The sequence below is a fragment of the Dreissena polymorpha genome, chromosome 10 (genome assembly GCF_020536995.1).
Source record: "Dreissena polymorpha isolate Duluth1 chromosome 10, UMN_Dpol_1.0, whole genome shotgun sequence".
NCBI classification, from domain to species: domain Eukaryota; kingdom Metazoa; phylum Mollusca; class Bivalvia; order Myida; family Dreissenidae; genus Dreissena; species Dreissena polymorpha.
Window position 1 is genome coordinate 81,374,658 of NC_068364.1, and position 16,980 is coordinate 81,391,637.

General features: G+C 36.0%; 1 long non-coding RNA gene across 50 annotated transcripts in view; it reads right to left on the reverse strand.

The window, feature by feature from the left end:
* Window positions 1-15,840, reverse strand: part of LOC127848750 (uncharacterized) — a 37,838-nt gene extending 21,998 nt beyond the window's left edge. For 44 of the 50 annotated variants that reach the window (XR_008034713.1, XR_008034728.1, XR_008034717.1 and 41 more), the window contains exons 1-5: window positions 15,684-15,840; window positions 15,019-15,080; window positions 10,854-10,915; window positions 9,111-9,172; window positions 8,267-8,328 (exon numbers count right to left, since the gene is read on the reverse strand). This is a non-coding gene — a long non-coding RNA (uncharacterized LOC127848750). Of the gene's footprint in view, window positions 1-393; window positions 456-1,843; window positions 1,964-8,266; window positions 8,329-9,102; window positions 9,173-10,853; window positions 10,916-15,018; window positions 15,081-15,683 lie in introns of all 50 variants that reach the window. The other 6 variants (XR_008034722.1, XR_008034720.1, XR_008034687.1 and 3 more) reach the window with 4 other exon arrangements.
* Between the last annotated feature and the right edge of the window lie 1,140 nt (window positions 15,841-16,980).

Sequence of the window (16,980 nt, forward strand, 5' to 3'; positions counted from 1 at the left end):
GTAATTACATGATGAAGGGGACACTTGCTACAACAATCCTATGTTTAAATCCGACGCGACATCCTTTCAAGCCAGAACATTAACAGTAAGCATATTGTGAGAAAACAATACCAAACACAAGCTAATTGTAGGGTTACAAGTAGCAAATCAACTCAGCTGTACTGCATACATGCTCAGGAACAAGGATAAACCTGTTAAGTGCCAACTTCCGCTGCCAGCAAAGCACGAGCTTTACGTGTCAGGACGCGGAACTTTAGATTCAAACTGCACGGAGAATTGCACAACGGCAAGGGTTTGAGTGACGACAAACCTGATTATGGCAGTATTTCACACCTTAAGCATCATTTATATGCTTATTTGCTTGTGTACATGATAATAATTAAGTATTATTACCTGTTTTGCCATCAATAACCCTTATGCAGTGGCCCTCGGCTTAGTCGCAGACATTCCTCTACCTGAAAGTCAAAATACCCAATAGAAATAGATAGAAAATGAAAAAAACACATGCATTTATGTATTTTAAGTGTATTTCTATGAATAATATGAGTGATAAAGCTTGTTATATTCATGATTGTAATAAACATGAATGCTGGCTCAGCTAAGCATCTGCTGCCCTGTCCAAACTGTAAAAATGTCTGCCATTCCATGTCGGTGAAATGGGGCTCTGTTTCAATGTTAATGCTTTACGCACAAGCTATTGTTGCGTTACTGGATCACGGAGACCCAGGCGTTGAATTCAGACTTCATGTAGCACATTAATGCTACACGGTCAACCAATATGCCTTTGAATTTAAGTTGGAAAGCAGTTTAGCCCTTATTCGGCTATATAAGGGTGGGGGGTCAACTTGAAAAACAACTATACCAGGTCAAATCATCTGAATTCATGCATTTAATGCACTTATAATCTTCCCTTTTCCTAAGAAATGACCAAAAATCTGCTTTCCCAGTCATATTTTGCACTTGCAGATGATTTTTCATTTTTACCTATAGTTACTTTAATATATTCTGATTAAAATGTGTCTTTATTGCATATTATTATCTTTCTATTCATATTGCACCAATATATTAAGTTTGGCTGGATTATCTGTCCATTTGGCCATTTTATATCATATTTTTACACGCAGGTGTTTTCCGTCCGAAGAAGGCGATTTTAGGCCTGTAAAAGCTTAAATGTCCCTTTAAGATTTAAAGCTGTTGTGTTCAATATCTGCAACAGTAAACCAAAACAAACCAAATGGATAGGCACGTGGGGCTTATGCGGGGTGGGGAAAGAATGAATTTGTTAGATATTTTCACTCTAAGCAATTTTGATAATGTCTCTTTAGTGTTGTTTTTTTTTAAATCACCCCAAAAATGTCAATTTCAAAGCAAAAAATAATCCAATTTCATCCAAAACAATAAACAAATTAGTAAAAATGAGAGATCAAAGATACTTTAAAGTGTAGAAATCAATAAGCTTTCAATAACTTGTTGTTGCGCAACAATAAAAGTGTGAAATCTTGAAAGCGCCTTGTCTCCCGGAGCCCCTTTATTTACCAGCAGCCAATGATATATTCTAGCATATAATGTCGTGGGTGCCTTTAAACTGCAGCAGATGGTCAATATGCACTGCCAGCTCTCATTTAGAGGTTCAAGAGAATACAAAATTGCATATTTTGGGCACAAAATAAGTACTTTTGACTATTTTTATGGTGGCAATCAGGTCAAAATGGAGGTTCATAACCGAGCGAAAGAAAAAAATGCTCATGTTGGGTATTTAGACTGGAAGGAAAGGTTAAAATGAACAAGATACATATATGTCAGCAAGCATTATAAGCTTAGCAATGAGGTTCCATGTACTAACAGGGGCAGAAAGGGAGCTCAGATCAATGTAGGCTTCCTGAAAGGGGTTTCTAGTACTTCTTCTGGGGACACAGCTTCACGCAGAATTCTCAACACAACAAATATCATCGATCCATGTCACCTTTGTATGCAAAGACACACGAATAAGGTCAATACTTGCCTTACATCACTGAATGAGAGAAGCATGTACCAAATAAAAAACAAAACTGGTTGCTGAAAGTGCCACATTGTTGCAGAAAGATCGCTCTAAGGTAATTACATGATGAAGGGGACACTTGCTACAACAATGCTATGTTTAAATATGACGCGACATCCTTTCAAGCCAGAAAATTAACAGTAAGCATATTGTGAGAAAACAATACCAAACACAAGCTAATTGTAGGGTTACAAGTAGCAAATCAACTCAGCTGTACTGCATACATGCTCAGGAACAAGGATAAACCTGTTAAGTGCCAACTTCCGCTGCCAGCAAAGCACGAGCTTTACGTGTCAGGACGCGAAACTATAGATTCAAACTGCACAGAGAATTGCACAACGGCAAGGGTTTGAGTGACGACAAACCTGATTATGGCAGTATTTCACACCTTAAGCATCATTTATATGCTTATTTGCTGGTGTACATGCGGGCGTTGACCGTTCATACATATGGGAATTTAGACATAAAATTACATAAGAATACCACATATGGATACGTCTCAACAAAATTTACCACGTGACATATATTTTCGCGATGGTATTTATGATCTTGAACAAATCAAAAACACTTTGACATATGCTAAATCACATGTAAATACATACCTCAGGAAAAGTTATATCAATGACATCATAATTGTGTAGCGAATCGCACTAAATATTCTCGCATTATTTGTTTTTCTTTGCAACCGTTCCAGAATTAAGTCATTACTCAATTATCTCCCCTGAATGCTCTTCTTCGGTGGGTATAAGCTGAAGACTGGTTCACTACATATAGTGACAGTCTTTACCAAACACAATTTAGGTGAACATAACCCGTCTTTAATATATTACCGAATCTCAGATTTCTGTCGAATATATTTGCTTTGATCTTTTCGATATTTTATTGTTATTATTATCCTGACAAATCACAAACGCTTGTTAAAAAATTATTTGTTTTAAACATTATAGTTGGAATCTCTATTCTTCCAGTATTCTCGCGGTATTTCAATAACGACACCCTACTGTTTATTTGTCAGAATTTGTGACGCATTTTCCATTCGCTCTCAGAAAGAAGTTTTACGTGTGATCATGAGCAATATTCTGGTAAGTTGTCGTTGTTATCCACCAGAAACACATTTATTCACAAAATTTAAAGATATTCCGATATAACTTTTTAGTCTTTTAGCTTTAATTTTTAACGTATTTACACCTCGTCTGCTCGCACTTTACCGATATCCCGAAAGGTTACATATCACTATAATTAGTTTAGGCCTAAAACCACAAAATCCCATACCGTTGGATTTTCGTACCACAATCTTACGTAAAAAATCTTCCAGATTCGAAATCAACAAAACACAAGACATTTATAAATTGTCTGCATTATTGATCAAATTTTAAGATATTTGATGGTTTTCCGTTTTGAGAAGCTGTTCTGCCAAGGCAAGAGCTGGGCATCATACAAGCCATTCTATCCAGCACAACTGACAGTTTTGGTTTACAGAAATCAACAAAGGAGGGATTCCTGAACTATCAAAATTTCCAAGCTATACACACAGTTAGTATCTTTGGTGATCTTTATTGGTTCTGTTTGTTTACTTAGATGGAACATGTGTGAACTTTTATAGAACTTTGAAATGTCTATATATGTATATCTATAACCAAAAATCAGCTATAGTATAATAAGATCAGACGTGCAAACAATGTCAAAGGGTTGTTAAATTAACAATTTGGAGGCAATTATGCTGAAAAAAATATGAAAGTTCCCATGCAAATTTTGTCTGTATATATCGACAAGTGTCTGCCGATAATTGTCAAACTAGTAATACAAAACTTACCACAAGTATGTAAAAGCACTAAGTACCTGAGATCATTTTTAGTAAGATATTGTAATTCTAAACATTAGCAAATATCTTGTTTAGTAAATGCATAATGCAATTAATATGATTTCCATTCTAGTGTGTAACAAGAGTTCCGCGGTCGGAGATGACCGCATTGAAGTCGGATTTTTTATTTAAATGACAGGAAAGTACCTTTCGTGTTTTTGTCAATGCAATACTTAAATTACTGAAATATTGTTCAAAGGTCAAAATGAAATGTAAGTACTTTTCAAGGCATGAGCAAACCTTGTGTTATGTTTTGAATGCATGCATATACATGAACAACAATAACATTTAAGGTCACAAATATGAACTTGAATTGACAATTAGGAAAGTTTGATCTCAATTTTTTTATTTTTTAACATTTTTACATTCAAGGTCACGGTGACCTTGACCTTAAAATGACCAGTGGTCATCTACTAGTTCTGGCCAACCTTCATATCAAGTTTGAAGACTCTAGGTCTAAGCATACCAAAGTATTAACAACTTTAACATATTTACATCCAAGGTCACAGTGACCTCGACCTTCAAATGAATGACCTTGAAATGACCAGTGGTCATCTAAGTGTGCTTGCAAACCTTTACGTCAAGTTTGAGATTCTAGGTCCAAGCATACCAAAGTTATAACAATTTTAACATTTTAACATTGAAGGTCACAGTGACCTTGACCTTCAAATGAATGACATTGAAATGAGCAGTGGTGATCTTCTAGTACTGGCCAACCTTTATGTCAAGTTTGAAGACTCTAGGTACAAGCATACCAAAGTTATAACATGGAATAAGAACTTTAACATTTTTACCTACCAAAGTTATAAGAACTTTAACATTTTTACATTCAAGGTCACAGTGACCTTGACCTTAGAATGAATGACCTTGAAATGACCAGTGGTCATCTAAGTGTGCTTGCAAACCTTCATGTCAAGTTTGAAGACTCTATGTCCAAGCATACCAAAGTTATAACAATTTTAACATTTTAACATTTAAGGTCACAGTGACCTTGACCTTCAAATGAATGACATTGAAATGACCAGTGGTCATCTTCTAGTACTGGCCAATCTTTATTTCAAGTTTGAAGACTCTAGGTACAAGCATACCAAAGTTATAACATGAAATAAGAACTTTAACATTTTTACATTCAAGGTCACAGTGACCTTGACCTTCAAATGAATGACCTTGAAATGTCCAGTGGTTACTTACTAGTTCTGGCCAACCTTCATGTCAAGTTTCAAGACTCTAGGTCCAAGCATACCAAAGTTATAACAACTTTAACATTTTTACATTCAAGGTCACAGTGACCTTGACCTTCAAATGAATGACCTTGAAATGTCCAGTGGTTACTTACTAGTTCTGGCCAACCTTCATGTCAAGTTTCAAGACTCTAGGTCCAAGCATACCAAAGTTATAACAACTTTAACATTTTTATATTGAAGGTCACAGTGACCTTCACCTTCAAATGAATGACCTTGAAATGACCAGTGGTCATCTGTTAATCCTGGCCAACCTTCATGTCAAGTTTGAAGACTCTATGTCCAAGCATACCAAAGTTATAACAATTTTAACATTTTAACATTTAAGGTCACAGTGACCTTGACCTTCAAATGAATGACATTGAAATGACCAGTGGTCATCTTCTAGTACTGGCCAATCTTTATTTCAAGTTTGAAGACTCTAGGTACAAGCATACCAAAGTTATAACATGAAATAAGAACTTTAACATTTTTACATTCAAGGTCACAGTGACCTTGACCTTCAAATGAATGACCTTGAAATGTCCAGTGGTTACTTACTAGTTCTGGCCAACCTTCATGTCAAGTTTCAAGACTCTAGGTCCAAGCATACCAAAGTTATAACAACTTTAACATTTTTACATTCAAGGTCACAGTGACCTTGACCTTCAAATGAATGACCTTGAAATGTCCAGTGGTTACTTACTAGTTCTGGCCAACCTTCATGTCAAGTTTCAAGACTCTAGGTCCAAGCATACCAAAGTTATAACAACTTTAACATTTTTATATTGAAGGTCACAGTGACCTTCACCTTCAAATGAATGACCTTGAAATGACCAGTGGTCATCTGTTAATCCTGGCCAACCTTCATGTCAAGTTTGAAGACTCTAGGTCCAAGCATACCAAAGTTATACCATGAAATAAGAACTTTAACATTTTTACATTCAAGGTCACAGTGACCTTGACCTTCAAATGAATGACCTTGAAATGACCAGTGGTTACTAACTAGTTATGGCCAACCTTCATGTCAAGTTTCAAGACTCTAGGTCCAAGCATACCAAAGTTATAACAACTTTAACATTTTTTATATTGAAGGTCACAGTGACCTTGACCTTCAAATGAATGACCTTGAAATGACCAGTGGTCATCTGTTAATCCTGGCCAACCTTCATGTCAAGTTTGAAGACTCTAGGTCCAAGCATACCAAAGTTATACCATGAAATAAGAACTTTAACATTTTCGAGCACGCCGCCACCCCGCCCGCCCGCCCGCCCCCCCCGCCCGCCCGACAACATCAATCTATAAGCCGAGATTTTTTCGAAAAAAATCCGGCTAATTAATAAATTGGTTGTTACTTGTCAATCCATGATAAATGTTATATGGCTAGTACAAAACCAGCAATGTTAATTTTGTAAAAGGTAATACAATAACACCACTTTGTAATTTCATACACGTAAATATTCTTGAAATGTAGGTTGATGACAGTGTTTTAGTTTTACTTATTTTGTAACTATTACTTTATATGCAAATAAATGATGTGAAGTGTTTTGTATCATCACACAATACCACATACCTTTTTATATATATGTACTGGGTTATGTGTTATTTGAATGTTTAAATAAAACAAGGGACAAAATTGTCACAAAACCAGGTTTTCATTGTGAAAAAAAAATCTGATAAAGGGAGAAAACTCAAACTGAACTTTTGAAATGACCAAAAAAAATTAACCCCCTTTGTAAGTTTTTTTTTTTTTAAATCTATTTTTAGTCGTGGCGACCTTGACATTGGAGATATTGACGTGATTCTTTCGTGGGACACACCGTCCCATGATGGTGAACAAATGTGCCAAATGATTTTAAAATCTCACAATGAATGACATAGTTATGGCCAGGACAAGCTCATTTATGGCCATTTTTGACCTTTGAACTCAAAGTGTGACCTTGACCTTGGAGATATCGACGTAATTATTTCGCGCGACACACCGTCCAATGATGGTGAACAAATGTGCCAAATGATTTTAAAATCTGACGATGAACGACATAGTTATGGCTCGGACAAGCTCATTTATGGCCATTTTTGACCTTTGAACTCAAAGTGTGACCTTGACCTTGGAGATATCGACGTAATTATTTCGCGCGACACACCGTCCAATGATGGTGAACAAATGTGCCAAATAATTTTAAAATCTGACAATGAACGACATAGTTATGGCCCGGACAAGCTTATTCCGCCAGCCCGCCAGCCAGCCAGCCAGCCCGCCCGCATTCGCCAATCTAATAACCAGTTTTTTCCTTCGGAAAACCTGGTTAAAAATATGGATGATATAACATGATGCATTCTAATATTTGCATTCAAATTGTAACTATAGAGCTATGTGTATGCAGTTCAGACTGTGACTTTAGAATTGCTACAAAATGGCTAGTTTTTTAGTGGCGACAAAATTTAAACTATTCAACAATAGTTTGCGAAAGAAAATTAGAAACCTGCAAGATACCTGTATTTATTAAATATTTTAATTGTGAAACAAGTATGTTGTTATGCTGTTACACATAACTATACATTGATAATAAATAAGAAGACAATTAGTCAATTTAGTGGTGTTAACGTTTCCCAACAGTAGAAATCATTCTTCTGATGAAGTCAGTGATATACAGAAGAAAGCTCCAGGTATGGCTTTCAATACGTAGTGTGTGTTATTTGACAGTCTAAAACTTATTGGATTAAAAAAATCCTGTCAAATTTGTCAATCAAAATTGATTTGACACATCACATGATTTTGATTATGTTAAATCAGTGTACTGTATGCTAAATGCAACTGCTTTAGCTTTAGCAAGCTGTCAAGTTGAATTGAGACATTTGATGAAACAAACTGTTTCCTGGGTAGTACCAGTACTAAGTGTCTATATGACGTACCATGACGTCGAAAGTCTAGGAAACAACAAAATTATAAGATGCTAGATCTTTAAGCTTGAAACATGTAACTCGTTTTAAGATTGATTTTTTTTATGCATTACTTAATTATTGCAACAATTATAATATTTTGAACACAATCATGTCCATATATTTATTAAAAATACATGGTTATCAAAAAAAAACTTTAAAAGCTTTTGCCTATAAATTAGGTAGCACCTATAATCATATTATTACCTGTTTTGCCATCAATAACCCTTATGCAGTGGCCCTCGGCTTAGTCGCAGACATTCCTCTACCTGAAAAAGTCAAAATACCCAATAGAAATAGATAGAAAATGAAAAAAACACATGCATTTATGTATTTTAAGTGTATTTCTATGAATAATATGAAGTGATAAAGCTTGTTATATTCATGATTGTACTAAACATGAATGCTGGCTCAGCTAAGCATCTGCTGCCCTGTCCAAACTGTAAAAATGTCTGCCATTCCATGTAGGTGTAATGGGGATCTGTTTGAATGTTAATGCTTTACGCACAAGCTATACAAGCTATTGTTGCGTTACTGGATCACGGAGACCCAGGCGTTGAATTCAGACTTCATGTAGCACATTAATGCTACACGGTCAACCAATATGCCTTTGAATTTAAGTTGGAAAGCAATTTAGCCCTCATTCTGCTATATAAGGGTGGGGGATCAACTTGAAAAACAACTATTCCAGGTTAAATCATCTGAATTCATGCATTTAATGCATTTATAATCTTCTCTTTTGCTAAGAAATGACCAAAAATCTGCTTTCCCAGTCATATTTTGCACTTGCAGATGATTTTTCATTTTTACCTATAGTTAGTTTAGGTCACAATATATCAAAAGATTTCCTTAACAAATTCAATGTAAAACCGACAACTTAAAACGAAAAATAAAGTCAAACTTTTGCGCATAGACACCCCCATACCCATACCTTTTCTTAAAGAGCATGCCAAGCCGAATGGATTTAAACAATAAAAAAGATAGGTTATGCAGTATGTAAGAAAGAACTCGACAAGAATCAACGGTCACTGTTTTAAGGCCACCTTTTTACTGGCTGATCTCCAGTTGATGAGGGTTTCCCGCCATCTGTCAAAATCTCATGTAGTCTCCAACCTATAAGCAAAACACTGAATTTGTAGTATACAACAATGTTTTCCCTACCACATGCACACAGAAATATTCAAAAATAAAGTCATGGCAAGTGCCCATACAGAGAATTGTGTCTTCAAATAAATGACGTTCCATTCTTTAAAGGGTAAAGCATTGAACACAAAAATGATTTAGTATATTGTAACCTAAAGGAGAAATATATTCTGATTAAAATGTGTCTTTATTGCATATTATTATCTTTCTATTCATATTGCACCAATATAATAAGTTTGGCTGGATTATCTGTCCATTTGGCCATTTTATATCATATTTTTACACGCTGGTGTTTTCCGTCTGAAGAAGGCGATTTTAGGCCTGTAAAAGCTTAAATGTCCCTTTAAGATTTAAAGCTGTTGTGTTCAATATCTGCAACAATATACAAAAACAAACCAAATGGATAGGCATGTGGGGCTTATGCGGGGTGGGGAAAGAATGAATTTGTTAGATATTTTCACTCTAATCAATTTTGATAATGTCTCTTTAGTGTTGTTTTTTTTTAAATCACCCCAAAAATGTCAATTTCAAAGCAAAAAATAATCCAATTTCATCCAAAACAATAAACAAATTAGTAAAAATGAGAGATCAAAGATACTTTAAAGTGTAGAAATCAATAAGCTTCCAATAACTTGTTGTTGCGCAACAATAAAAGTGTGAAATCTTGAAAGCGCCTTGTTGCTCGGAGCCCCTTTATTTACCAGCAGCCAATGATATATTCTAGCATATAATGTCGTGGGTGCCTTTAAACTCCAGCAGATGGTCAATATGCACTGCCAGCTCTCTTTTAGAGGTTCAAGAGAATACAAAATTTCATATTTTGGGCACAAAATAAGTACTTTTGACTATTTTTATGGTGGCAATCAGGTCAAAATGGAGGTTCATAACCGAGCGAAAGAAAAAAATGCTCATGTTGGGTGTTTAGACTGGAAGGAAAGCTTAAAATGAACAAGATACATATATGTAAGCAAGCATTATAAGCTTAGCAATGAGGTTCCATGTACTAACAGGGGCCGAAAGGGAGCTCAGATCAATGTAGGCTTCCTGAAAGGGGTTTCTAGTACTTCTTCTGGGGACACAGCTTCACGCAGAATTCTCAACACAACAAATATCATCGATCCATGTCACCTTTGTATGCAAAGACACGCCAATAAGGTCAATACTTGCCTTACATCACTGAATGAGAGAAGCATGTACCAAATAAAAAACAAAACTGGTTGCTGAAAGTGCCACATTTTGGCAAAAAGATCCCTCTAAGGTAATTACATGATGAAGGGGACACTTGCTACAACAATCCTATGTTTAAATCCGATGCGACATCCTTTCAAGCCAGAACATTAACAGTAAGCATATTGTGAGAAAACAATACCAAACACAAGCTAATTGTAGGGTTACAAGTAGCAAATCAACTCAGCTGTACTGCATACATGCTCAGGAACAAGGATAAACCTGTTAAGTGCCAACTTCCGCTGCCAGCAAAGCACGAGCTTTACGTGTCAGGACGCGGAACTATAGATTCAAACTGCACGGAGAATTGCACAACGGCAAGGGTTTGAGTGACGACAAACCAGATTATGGCAGTATTTCACACCTTAAGCATCATTTATATGCTTATTTGCTTGTGTACATGATAATAATTTAGTATTATTACCTGTTTTACCATCAATAACCCTTATGCAGTGGCCCTCGGCTTAGTCGCAGACATTCCTCTACCTGAAAAAGTCAAAATACCCAATAGAAATAGATAGAAAATGAAAAAAACACATGCATTCATGTATTTTAAGTGTATTTCTATGAATAATATGAAGTGATAAAGCTTGTTATATTCATGATTGTACTAAACATGAATGCTGGCTCAGCTAAGCATCTGCTGCCCTGTCCAAACTGTAAAAATGTCTGCCATTCCATGTCGGTGAAATGGGGATCTGTTTGAATGTTAATGCTTTATGCACAAGCTATTGTTGCGTTACTGGATCACGGAGACCCAGGCGTTGAATTCAGACTTCATGTAGCACATTAATGCTACACGGTCAACCAATGTGCCTTTGAATTTAAGATGGAAAGCAATTTAGCCCTTATTCGGCTATATAAGGGTGGGGGATCAACTTGAAAAACAACTATTCAAGGTCAAATCATCTGAATTCATGCATTTAATGCACTTATAATCTTCTCTTTTGCTAAGAAATGATAAAAAATCTGCTTTCCCAGTCATATTTTGCACTGTTAAAATGTGTCTTTATTGCATATTATTATCTTTCTATTCATATTGCACCAATATATTAAGTTTGGCTGGATTATCTGTCCATTTGGCCATTTTATATCATATTTTTACACGCTGGTGTTTTCCGTCCAAAGAAGGCGATTTTAGGCCTGTAAAAGCTTAAATGTCCCTTTAAGATTTAAAGCTGTTGTGTTCAATATCTGCAACAATATACCAAAACAAACCAAATGGATAGGCACGTGGGGCTTATGCGGGTTGGGGAAAGAATGAATTTGTTAGATATTTTCACTCTAAGCAATTTTGGTAATGTCTCTTTAGTGTTGTTTTTTTTTTAATCACCCCAAAAATGTCAATTTCAAAGCAAAAAATAATCCAATTTCATCCAAAACAATAAACAAATTAGTAAAAATGAGAGATCAAAGATACTTTTAAGTGTAGAAATCAATAAGCTTCCAATAACTTGTTGTTCTTGAGCAACAATAAAAGTGTGAAATCTTGAAAGCGCCTTGTCGCTCGGAGCCCCTTTATTTACCAGCAGCCAATGATATATTCTAGCATATAATGTAATGGGTGCCTTTAAACTGCAGCAGATGGTCAATATGCACTGCCAGCTCTCATTTAGAGGTTCAAGAGAATACAAAATTGCATATTTTGGGCACAAAATAAGTACTTTTGACTATTTTTATGGTGGCAATCAGGTCAAAATGGAGGTTCATAACCGAGCGAAAGAAAAAATGCTCATGTTGGGTGTTTAGACTGGAAGGAAAGGTTAAAATGAACAAGATACATATATGTAAGCAAGCATTATAAGCTTAGCAATGAGGTTCCATGTACTAACAGGGGCAGAAAGGGAGCTCAGATCAATGTAGGCTTCCTGAAAGGGGTTTCTAGTACTTCTTCTGGGGACACAGATTCACGCAGAATTCTCAACACAACAAATATCATCGATCCATTTCACCTTTGTATGCAAAGACACGCAAATAAGGTCAATACTTGCCTTACATCACTGAATGAGAGAAGCATGTACCAAATAAAAAACAAAACTGGTTGCTGAAAGTGCCACATTTTGGCAAAAAGATCCCTCTAAGGTAATTACATGATGAAGGGGACACTTGCTACAACAATCCTATGTTTAAATCCGACGCGACATCCTTTCAAGCCAGAACATTAACAGTAAGCATATTGTGAGAAAACAATACCAAACACAAGCTAATTGTAGGGTTACAAGTAGCAAATCAACTCAGCTGTACTGCATACATGCTCAGGAACAAGGATAAACCTGTTAAGTGCCAACTTCCGCTGCCAGCAAAGCACGAGCTTTACGTGTCAGGACGCGGAACTATAGATTCAAACTGCACGGAGAATTGCACAACGGCAAGGGTTTGAGTGACGACAAACCTGATTATGGCAGTATTTCACACCTTAAGCATCATTTATATGCTTATTTGCTTGTGTACATGATAATAATTTAGTATTATTACCTGTTTCGCCATCAATAACCCTTATGCAGTGGCCCTCGGCTTAGTCGCAGACATTCCTCTACCTGAAAAAGTCAAAATACCCAATAGAAATAGATAGAAAATGAAAAAAACACATGCATTTATGTATTTTAAGTGTATTTCTATGAATAATATGAAGTAGTAAAGCTTGTTATATTCATGATTGTACTAAACATGAATGCTGGCTCAGCTAAGCATCTGCTGCCCTGTCCAAACTGTAAAAATGTCTGCCATTCCATGTCGGTGAAATGGGGATCTGTTTGAATGTTAATGCTTTACGCACAAGCTATACAAGCTATTGTTGCGTTACTGGATCAGGGAGACCCAGGCGTTGAATTCAGACTTCATGAAGCACATTAATGCTACACGGTCAACCAATATGCCTTTGAATTTAAGTTGGAAAGCAATTTAGCCCTTATTCGGCTATATAAGGGTGGGGGATCAACTTAAAAAAAGCAACTATTCCAGGTCAAATCATCTGAATTCATGCATTTAATGCACTTATAATCTTCTCTTTTGCTAAGAAATGACCAAAAATCTGCTTTCCCAGTCATATTTTGCACTTGCAGATGATTTTTCATTTTTACCTATAGTTAGTTTAAAGGAGAAATATATTCTGATTAAAATGTGTCTTTATTGCATATTATTATCTTTCTATTCATATTGCACCAACATATTAAGTTTGGCTGGATTAGTTGTCCATTTGGCCATTTTATATCATATTTTTACACGCTGGTGTTTTCCGTCCGAAGAAGGCGATTTTAGGCCTGTAAAAGCTTAAATGTCCCTTTAAGATTTAAAGCTGTTGTGTTCAATATCTGCAACAATATACCAAAACAAACCAAATGGATAGGCACATTGGACTTATGTGGGGTGGGGAAAGAATGAATTTGTTAGATATTTTCCCTCTAAGCAATTTTGATAATGTCTCTTTAGTGCTGTTTTTTTTTTAATCCCCCCAAAAATGTCAATTTCAAAGCAAAAAATAATCCAATTTCATCCAAAACAAAAAACAAATTAGTAAAAATGAGAGATCAAAGATACTTTAAAGTGTAGAAATCAATAAGCTTCCAATAACTTGTTGTTGCGCAACAATAAAAGTGTGAAATCTTGAAAGCGCCTTTTCGCTCGGAGCCCCTTTATTTACCAGCAGCCAATGATATATTCTAGCATATAATGTCGTGGATGCCTTTAATCTGCAGCAGATGGTCAATATGCACTGCCAGCTCTCATTTAGAGGTTCAAGAGAATACAAAATTTCATATTTTGAGCACAAAATAAGTACTTTTGACTATTTTTATGGTGGCAATCAGGTCAAAATGGAGGTTCATAACCAAGCGAAAGAAAAAAATGCTCATGTTGGGTGTTTAGACTGGAAGGAAAGGTTAAAATGAACAAGATACATATATGTCAGCAAGCATTATAAGCTTAGCAATGAGGTTCCATGTACTAACAGGGGCAGAAAGGGAGCTCAGATCAATGTAGGCTTCCTGAAAGGGGTTTCTAGTACTTCTTCTAGGGACACAGCTCCACGCAGAATTCTCAACACAACAAATATCATCGATCCATGTCACCTTTCTATGCAAAGACACGCAAATAAGGTCAATACTTGCCTTACATCACTGAATGAGAGAAGCATGTACCAAATAAAAAACAAAACTGGTTGCTGAAAGTGCCACATTTTGGCAAAAAGATCCCTCTAAGGTAACTACATGATGAAGGGGACACTTGCTACAACAATCCTATGTTTAAATCCGACGCGACATCCTTTCAAGCCAGAACATTAACGGTAAGCATATTGTGAGAAGACAATACCAAACACAAGCTAATTGTAGGGTTACAAGTAGCAAATCTACTCAACTGTACTGCATACATGCTCAGGAACAAGGATAAACCTGTTAAGTGCCAATTCCGCTGCCAGCAAAGCACGAGCTTTACGTGTCAGGACGCGGAACTATAGATTCAAACTGCACGGAGAATTGCACAACGGCAAGGCTTTGAGTGACGACAAACCTGATTATGGCAGTATTTCACACCTTAAGCATCATTTATATGCTTATTTGCTTGTGTACATGATAATAATTTAGTATTATTACCTGTTTTGCCATCAATAACCCTTATGCAGTGGCCCTCGGCTTAGTCGCAGACATTCCTCTACCTGAAAAAGTCAAAATACCCAATAGAAATAGATAGAAAATGAAAAAACACATGCATTTATGTATTTTAAGTGTCTTTCTATGAATAATATGAAGTGATAAAGCTTGTTATATTCATGATTGTACTAAACATGAATGCTGGCTCAGCTAAGCATCTGCTGCCCTGTCCAAACTGTAAAAATGTCTGCCATTCCATGACGTTGAAATGGGGCTCTGTTTGAATGTTAATGCTTTACGCACAAGCTATTGTTGCGTTACTGGATCACGGAGACCCAGGCGTTGAATTCAGACTTCATGAAGCACATTAATGCTACACGGTCAACCAATATGCCTTTGAATTTAAGTTGGAAAGCAATTTAGCCCTTATTCGGCTATATAAGGGTGGGGGATCAACTTAAAAAAACAACTATTCCAGGTCAAATCATCTGAATTCATGCATTTAATGCACTTATAATCTTCTCTTTTGCTAAGAAATGACCAAAAATCTGCTTTCCCAGTCATATTTTGCACTTGCAGATGATTTTTCATTTTTACCTATAGTTAGTTTAAAGGAGAAATATATTCTGATTAAAATGTGTCTTTATTGCATATTATTATCTACTAACAGGGGCAAAAAGGGAGCTCAGATCAATGTAGGCTTCCTGAATGGGGCTTCTAGTACTTGTTCTGGGGACACAGCTTCCAGCAGAATTCTCAACACAACAAATATCATCGATCCATGTCACCTTTGTATGCAAAGACACACGAATAAGGTCAATACTTGCCTTACATCACTGAATGAGAGAAGCATGTACCAAATAAAAAACAAAACTGGTTGCTGAAAGTGCCACATTGTTGCAGAAAGATCGCTCTAAGGTAATTACATGATGAAGGGGACACTTGCTACAACAATCCTATGTTTAAATCCGACGCGACATCCTTTCAAGCCAGAACATTAACAGTAAGCATATTGTGAGAAAACAATACCAAACACAAGCTAATTGTAGGGTTACAAGTAGCAAATCAACTCAGCTGTACTGCATACATGCTCAGGAACAAGGATAAACCTGTTAAGTGCCAACTTCCGCTGCCAGCAAAGCACGAGCTTTACGTGTCAGGACGCGGAACTATAGATTCAAACTGCACGGAGAATTGCACAACGGCAAGGGTTTGAGTGACGACAAACCTGATTATGGCAGTATTTCACACCTTAAGCATCATTTATATGCTTATTTGCTTGTGTACATGATAATAATTTAGTATTACCACGGCTCACAAACAAATCTTGTACAAACCCATGAACCGCCTTTGTGTACACCATTTGCTTTGTTAGTTTACTTGTTGCTTATTAATCAACAGACATTACATAATGATAAGAATGTAAATTACCATCGCTTTTCGTAGATTTGTTAATATATTTACATATGCAACTTGCACTTTTTACGCCGGATGTTGTGATCCCTTTGCACATGCGCACTTGTATATTTTACGGGTCTTTCATATTTTACGCCACACCGGCAGATTAAACGTGGTCGGAAGACTAAAAACGGGCAATCCCACAAAACAAAACATAAACTATTCTTTCGTATTCTTTGTAATAGTAAGCTTTTGATATATTATATTTCAAAGATAATAACACATACATTAATTTGATTATAATTATAAGTGGTGTAGATAGTGTTTTTGTTCATAAGCGAACGATAGTGTAAGAGGTGCATTTAATCAATTATAAAACGATGCCCTAAAAGCGGAATACATTACAATTTGTAAATATTGTAGTTATTTAATTTTCCATTGAATGAACTATCGTTTCGTTTCCATCGAATGACATTATCATAAAGTTTAGAATACATATGAAAAACAAAAACTGCATATTATGCAAATTGAACTGTCTTTGCGTGCACTCTCTTTACTGGCGATAAG